Source organism: Phacochoerus africanus, chromosome X (assembly GCF_016906955.1).
Source record: "Phacochoerus africanus isolate WHEZ1 chromosome X, ROS_Pafr_v1, whole genome shotgun sequence".
Classification (NCBI taxonomy): domain Eukaryota; kingdom Metazoa; phylum Chordata; class Mammalia; order Artiodactyla; family Suidae; genus Phacochoerus; species Phacochoerus africanus.
The window spans coordinates 58,105,325-58,113,232 of record NC_062560.1 but is presented as its reverse complement, the minus strand read 5'-3'; positions in this window follow the sequence as shown (position 1 = coordinate 58,113,232).

The window sequence follows — 7,908 nt, the reverse complement described above, 5'->3', positions numbered from 1 at the left end:
CATATTTTTCCATCCTTTTACTTTCAATTTAGTGATGTCATTGTATTTATTTATTTATTTATGGCTGTGCCTGCAGGCATGTGGAAGTTCTTGGGCCAGGGATCAAACCTGTGCCACAGCAGCAACACAAACTGCTGCAGTTACAACACAAGATCCTTAAACTGTCATGCCACAGGAGAACTCCATTGTTGTACTTATACTGTTTCTTACAGAAAATATTTTGTTGGATAAGTTATTTTGTCACTCTACGAATATCTATCTTTTAATTATATTTATATTTACATTTAAGGTAGTTAATGATATGTTAATCTTTCAAATTTTTTTTCTGTTTCATTGCTATGTTTAGGTTGCTTCAAAATGGATGTTATTATAAACAATATTATCATGAGTATTCTGGTATTTGAATCATGGTACACAGATACATTAGTTTTTAGGTCATACTAGTTGTTTTGAAATATCTGGGTCATGAGATATGCATATGTCCATCTATACTAAATAATTCGAAACATCTTCACAAAGTGTTTTACCAATTTACACTGCCACCAGCAGTGTATGAAAGCTCCCATTAATTTACATACACCTTGTCATGTGTTGTCAGGCTTTCAAATATTTTCCAATCTGATGGGCGTGTCAGATGTGCAATTTCCAAAAGATATCCCCAGCTACAATGTGATGCATTCAATGGAATGGGAAAATGGAACACATCTTCAACAACAATTTTATGAATTATATAGACATACTTTTTATTTAAGATTGCAATTACAACAAATAAAGTGTTGAGGAAATAGAAGTAAGGAAAGACATTTCAGCCAGTAGAGGGAAAGAGGAGGAAGTTAGGACCAAGAATGTTCAGGATCATATAAGGATGGAGTTCCTAAATTATGAGTTGAGGTTCTTCAGGGTACCACAGAGAACTCACAGGGGCATGTGATATATTTTAATTTTTATGAGGGAAACACAGTAGTGTTTGACATCTGTCAGACATCCTGCAAGCTATTAGCTTGAGGTAGTTCATAGTTTCAACACTCGATTGAGCTATATTCTTTTTGATGGCTGCCATGATAAAAATCTAGAACTATGTGAAAATCCATATGAAACAGGAAATTATGGTGGTGTTATCCAATCTGTTTCAAAGATCTGAGAAGTTGTCCACTGCTCAGAATATGACTATTTAAAATTAAGTAATATTTTACTGTATATTATTGTATGTATTAATATTTTTCTTTCAATATATGTGCATTATTTTAAAGCAGCTACTAAATTATTAGGACATGAATACTTATTGATTTATTTCAACTTAACTGTATGATAAATGGACCTATTTAATATTTCTTTTGGCTTAGAGGCACAGTGAAAAATGTCAATGAGATGCTAAGGGCATTGGTAACCAAGAAAGTTTGGGAACTTCTGATATAACCTGATAAATGAAGAGAAAAATGGGAAGGTGAACTAAATGCTTCCTCTCTTGCCTATCTCCCTGTTCTGTGTTAGAAGCCACAAGAGCTTTAGGAGTTTCCTTCTACTTTCTCCTTTCCCGTCTCTAACTCTTCAATGCCTAAAATGGTGGGAGAGGGGACTTGAACTAGAATTTCTATATTAGCCGACCTGTCTGCAGAAGAAATATTACCTCTGACTGGATATCTGAGCATCTATTATAGATTCTGAGTGGGGAGGTTTCATGGGCTATAACATAGTTTTATCTATAATATATTAATAATAATGCTTCCTCATTTGAAGGAGAGAGATGTTATTTATATATTCCTGTTACCTACCAGTGGACAAAGTGAACTGATTAACTTACATTTTGAATTTATTTTATGAGAAAAAAGTCCCTCAAAAAAGTGATTACAGTCAAAAGAGGACTTGTCATCCAGTTAATTGATGAGGAACTCATGTTCTAAATGCTAGGTTTAATAGACACAGGTAGATAAGTATATATAGAGATAGAAATAGAGAATTTATAAATATGTGGATTCATACTTATCCATAGAGGAAATTGTTAAACTAGTAAACATTCTCATCAAGAAGGGCCAGGGAAGAAAACTCAGAGGCTATATAATAATAGAGACCCTTTGTCTACATTACAAATGGGGACACCTCACTAAGCCAGATTCTAATGGAAAGGGGGGCGTAACAGCAGGCCTAATCCTTGTTTGCTAAGGCAGCAAGTACATAACAAAAATTCTAGATTTAACTTCTTTTTGCCACATGGTCTTGTTTTATATTGCTGCCTCTAAAATCTCCATAAAAATCTTAGCAAGCAAAATGTCAACATATTATCTATTTTAAAAAATTAGAAATGTTCCACTTTAGCAGAATATATTTAGGGGGAGTTGCTGTATTTCTGGGAGAATCTGAGACCAGGAAAGGAAAAGTACTTTTCAAGGTTACAGTCAGGACTAAAACCCATGGCTTTTGACTAAAAGGACAAACCTCTGCCAGTCAGTCCTAGCGTCCTACCTATACCTCCCAGCACCAGAGGTCGGGAAAGCTATAATTCGAACTGGTTTTCTGAATTTCTTAGGCTGGGGAACTCCTTCAGCTCAGACAGCTTGCTTCTGCATCTTATTTCAGGCCCAGTGCCGAGCTTGCAAGGCTGGGAGACTTCCCAGACCTGTCTGTGGCTCTTGGCTTCACTACCTAAGAGCTAAGGAGAAGGGAATGGTGAATCCCTTGGGGTGGTTGGGATTTGCAGCCCATCTGGAGGCCTGCTGGAATGCTTGTTCCTAGCTGGCCCTGGAAGGAAATAAGAAAGGAAAGAGGAAGAAAAGAAAGGAGGGAGGCAAGAGACAGGGAGGTAGGGGGTTGGTTTCTCCAACAGTCCCTCCCAGCAGGCACTGGCCAGGACCATTAGGCCCAGCACTCATGGCCTCAGGGAGGCTGAGATCTGTGTATTGCTTGCTGGCTGGGTTTTCTAACCCCCCTTTTCCCTCCTTCTGCTCCCTGGGTTATGGTGACCCAAAACCGTCTCTCACAGTGAGTTCTGAGGCTGCAGTGTCTGAGAATAGCTCACAGAGCAGCAGCAGTCTCCCCCACCCTCTGAAAAGACAGGCAGGGGGAAAACTGTGGTGCATTCTGCCCACCCTGCTCCTAAGTGACTTGGGGGGCTGAGCACTCGCGGTTGGGGGAATCATGACCTTGTGTTCCTTGAAGTTATTTGATGTTGGTTTTGGCTGCATTCAGAGAGTTAAAAAGCACATAAAAAAATGAAGCTAATAAAACTGCAGGGTTAGGGAATGGGCCAGGCACAAGCTGTGGGCTCCCAGAGTAGCTGTGACTGAGCTCTCAGAACTGGCTGGCTCTCCATTCTTCCAAGGTACAGGTTTTAGCCAGGCCACAGTCAAATGTCAGAAATTAATCGACTTTGGTGGCCTATTTTTTAGAAACCTTGACTAACTTCATACAGGGAAAACAATGAGGGGCACACAGGAGTTGGACATTTAGACTCCATTTCTGACATCTATAGGTGGGTATAAGACCAAGTTGCTTTCCTTCTAGGTAGATTTACTCCATACAGATAGGAAAAATCAGTGTACTTCTGCCAGTCTGCCTACCAGGGGACTCTAGACTAAGAATAAAGGTGAGAGCTGGTCATGCCAGGGGCATCAGGATGGGAATAAGAAAGAAAGGAATATATTCCTTGGCATCTGGTTCAGGCCAGGGAAGATATCTTATTCAGGCAGATGCTGAGAGGCTGAGAGATCTGCAGAGTGACACTGAAAACAGGAGTCATTGGTAGCTGCTCCCTGATCACCTGGGGTAAGGAATGATAGCTAAAAGAATGCCTAGTGTGAGTGTGAGTGTGAGTGAAAGTTATCTGTAATTGTTTCCTCATCTGGTTTTATATATATATGTATAAAAAACCAGATGGGGACCCTTTTCTCCATAGACCTGATTGAGGTGGAGGCAGAGGGTTAGGCTTTCCAAGAGGTGCTCATAGTTCCAAGGATATTGGATTTGGAGTCAGAAAGCCCAATTACTGACTCTGTTGCTTCTTAACTATGTGACTTTTCATAAGTTACTCTCAACCTTAGTTTTCTAATCTGTGAAGTGATTATAGGGCCTTTGCATGAATTAGACAAAACAAGTGTAATGTATTTGGATGTGTGTTTAGCATATGCTCAGTATTCAACAAATTTCAGTGCCCCCTTCCATATTTACTAAAATCTAGGCTGAAGAGACAAGTGGAGGTGTTGAAGATCAACTATCCTCCTAACATATCCATAAATATTGATAAAGAGAGTGAAAATCAGGAGGCCTGGCAGAGCCCCACAGAGGATGATTCCCATATCTATTCCAAAGAGTGGGAATAGAGGCAGAGAAGAGGAGGAAAAGGAGAAGGATTTGAGCCAGGTGTCATAAAATCTAGATGACTCAGAGAGGGACAATTCCCATCTGATGGAGGTCAAGGACACTTTCTATTTCACTGTAGGAAGTGGTAAATGTGCTGAGTGATAGGTGACCTCTTGGCTGCATTGGATATTCTTATATTTGCCATCTCATCTCCACCTCCACTTGACCTCTGGTAATTTTTCCATTACCCTGACATTTTCCATTATCCTATCCTCAACCTGGCAGGGGTCACCAGGCCCTTGATCCACTTGTCCAATAGAAGAGCCAGTTGACCCAAGGCACAGACCACCCAGCAACAAAGGCTAAGTGATGGTATAATCTTGAGATTTGCTGTATGTGTCCTCTCCTGGTCAGGAACAGGGGGAGCTGCATCAAAATCACTTAACACTTAATGAGAAACCTCAATGACAACATTATGATATTTTCTTAATTTGCAGGAGAGGAAACTAAGGCTCATAGAGATAAAATGATTCATCCACTATCATTTGATTATGGAATCAGGACTAGAACTCAGGTATGCCTGACTGTGATTAAGAATTCTAGGGGAGAAGAAGAGAAGAGGAGCCAAAGAGAAGGCTTTATAAGGAAATAAAAGTTAAGAAAGTCCTCCTTAACCATTTTTTTCTTTAGCATCTAGCTCCTTAAGCTGTTATTTGCAACCTCTTAGTTGGCCAGAATTTTTGTGGGCAAAGTCCGAACCTCTTGCACTGACAAGGACAAATTCTGTCCTTGTAGTGACCCACACATATGCACTCTGATAGAAAGTTCAAGTTAAACTTCTGGCTATAAAAACCAGTCCATTTCTGATATAGGCTCACTCTTCCCCTCTCGTATTCAAAGAAACATAGTGATTTCTGATAGGTTTGGATGCCACCAACAGTTTTGGCTACAACTGGCTCTCAGGCAGCTCTTCCAACTCTGATTTGTATTCTATTCTCTCCAGTCTGCATGCCCACTGTTTCCTCCAATTCAACTTTTACCCAGACATCAGCTCCGCTATTTCCCATTCAATTCTCAACTAAATTCTGCTTTAATCAGCATAATCTGCTTTGCCCCCTAAGCTTACATTTCTGCCCTTCTCACTGAAGTTTTCTGTCCAGCGGTCCTCTTGGGATTCTAAGTTCTCTCCCCTTAGCTCTTTGTACCAGACTCTGTGTGCTCCTCTGCTTGTTGGTTTCTCTTTCTTCTATTCCTTATAGGCAACATTTACTACATGTAGGCTGGGATGATCAGAGTGTTTCTGCCACCTAGCCTACCAGGGAACTCTAGCTTAGGAATAAGTTTTAATGTCTCCATTATATTTGTAAGTATGCTCCAGTTTGCATTAAAATGGCCTTCCTCTCCTCAGTCTATGTGTACACAGGGAAGATGATATTCTGTAAACCTTCATGGGGGGAAGAGGAAGCCCACTTCTGTGCTTTAGGACACCAGAAAAAGACATAGCAGGGAGTTGGGCCCTTCTGTGACTGACTCTCAAATTACGATGCAAGTGGGTGGGTGGAAATTACTGCAGTAAGAGGTGTCATTATTCTTCAAAATGAAATATTTGTATGACATTTTTTCTCCCATTTCCAATAAAATTAAGAGCTTTGGGGTCTAAATGCTATAACCTTCAAAAGATACAGTCTGAGCATTGCAGTGTTTGCCTATGCACCAGAATAAAGCTTATAAATTAGAATCTGTCAGTCAGAGTTCCCCATGGAAAGGTTATGCTGTACCTGAAAAACGTGTACTACCTAATTAATTCCAGTCTGAATTGTGACTGTAGAAGCAAGATAATGTGGTGGGGGAGGAGACCAGGCTCAGGCCTTCATTTAAGGCTATAATCTGATTTATTCATGACTCAGTCACAAAAGTTCCAGGGTCCCCAAGACCTTAGTAAGGGCCTGGTGGGAAGAAGATATCCCCAGGGAAGACTATCCTGACAGTAATGTTAGGACCTGGTAGATACAGGTAGCCTGGTCAGGGAAAGACAAGGTAGGGAAGAATTATAGGCTACTGCATATCTTGCGTGATAGGTGATGCAAGATTTGGCTATAGGTAGCAGATGGGCCAAGTGAAAGGCACAGGAATGGAACCTGCCTTAAGAAGAAGAAGGTTGAAGTGGGAGGTAGATATGAGTCTCTGTTCAGAGCCCAGGCCTAGAGATACATGAATTAGGATAACTAGGCAGGAGGCCAAATTTATGCACTTTACAATCATGAGGTGAAGGGACAGAATACTGAAACTTGAAGGTTATATGATGCTTATATCTCATACCTCACACACAAAGTGTCAAACTCAATTAGCAGCAAAAGAGACTGGGAGAAGTGGTAAATACAATGTAGTAACCAATGTTGAGTCCAAGGTTTGAGGAATGGAACTTCTTTCTAGGTTGTCTGAAAGAAATAAAAGTTCTAAGATTCTCTCTCTCTCTCTCTGTTTTTTTCCATTTCTTGGGCTGCTCCTACAGCATATGGAGGTTCCCAGGCTAGGGGTCAAAATGGAGCTGTAGCCAACAGCTTATGCCAGAGCCACAGTAACGTGGGATCAGAGCCGCATCTGCAACCTATGCCACAGCTCACAGCAACACCGGATCCCCAACCCACTGAGCAAGGCCAGGGATCGAACCTGCAACCTCATGGTTCCTAGTCAGATTCATTAACCACTGAGCCACAACGGGAACTCCAGATTCTTTCTCTCTTAATCAAGACTGACTCAGGATCTGTGGCAGGAAGAGGTCTAAGAATTAAGTCAAAAGTGTGGCAAATGTGGATTGGAAACCTGTGCAGGTTGGAAGCTGAGGCTTATACTACCCAGCCTTTCTTCTCCCTTTCAAACTCTTCTCACACCTATGCTCCACTTCTACTCTCCATTTTAGCTTTAGGGGTAGATATTAATCGTTTCCATCCTGGTAGAGTAAAAATAGCATGGACTATGTACTAGCTACAAATCTTAATTCTACATGCAATTGTTGTCATTTTTTCCTCACTGAAACTCAAGTCTCAGTTCAGTTTCTTTGTGAAATGGGAATAATAAATAGTTCTTTATATTTTTTGCAAGGGTGTTGTGAAGAGTCAATAAAATTATGCTTAATGAAACCAAGTATAAAGTCTGATATATGTGGTTTCTTCATAAATATTTGTTGAAATTGCAATATTAAAACCAACATTTGGGATCTCTTTGATGTAGAGATTGGCTTTAGTACAATTTCAAAATTAACTGCATTCTTTGGATGGTTTTGCGCAGGCACCTAGCAGGAATTGGGCAGACCTTAAAAGATAGAATCTGGGAGTACTCAGAACTGAAGATTAGGGAAAGAGAGAGAGAGAGAAGGAGGGGGGATAAGAGATTGGAGTGTGAGTCTGAACTGGGAGAAAGAAATGGGGCAGTAGAAATGACAAAGAATAAGACCACCAAGAGAAAGGAAAGCAATAGAGAGATAAAGAAAAGATGGATAGACCTCACATAAAACTAAAACCCCCCAAAATGGAAGATGTTAACTTCTTCATTAAGGAGAACCACCAGAACCAGTCCAGGGGCCACTAAACACCAGCTTTGAAGAAGAATGCAAGC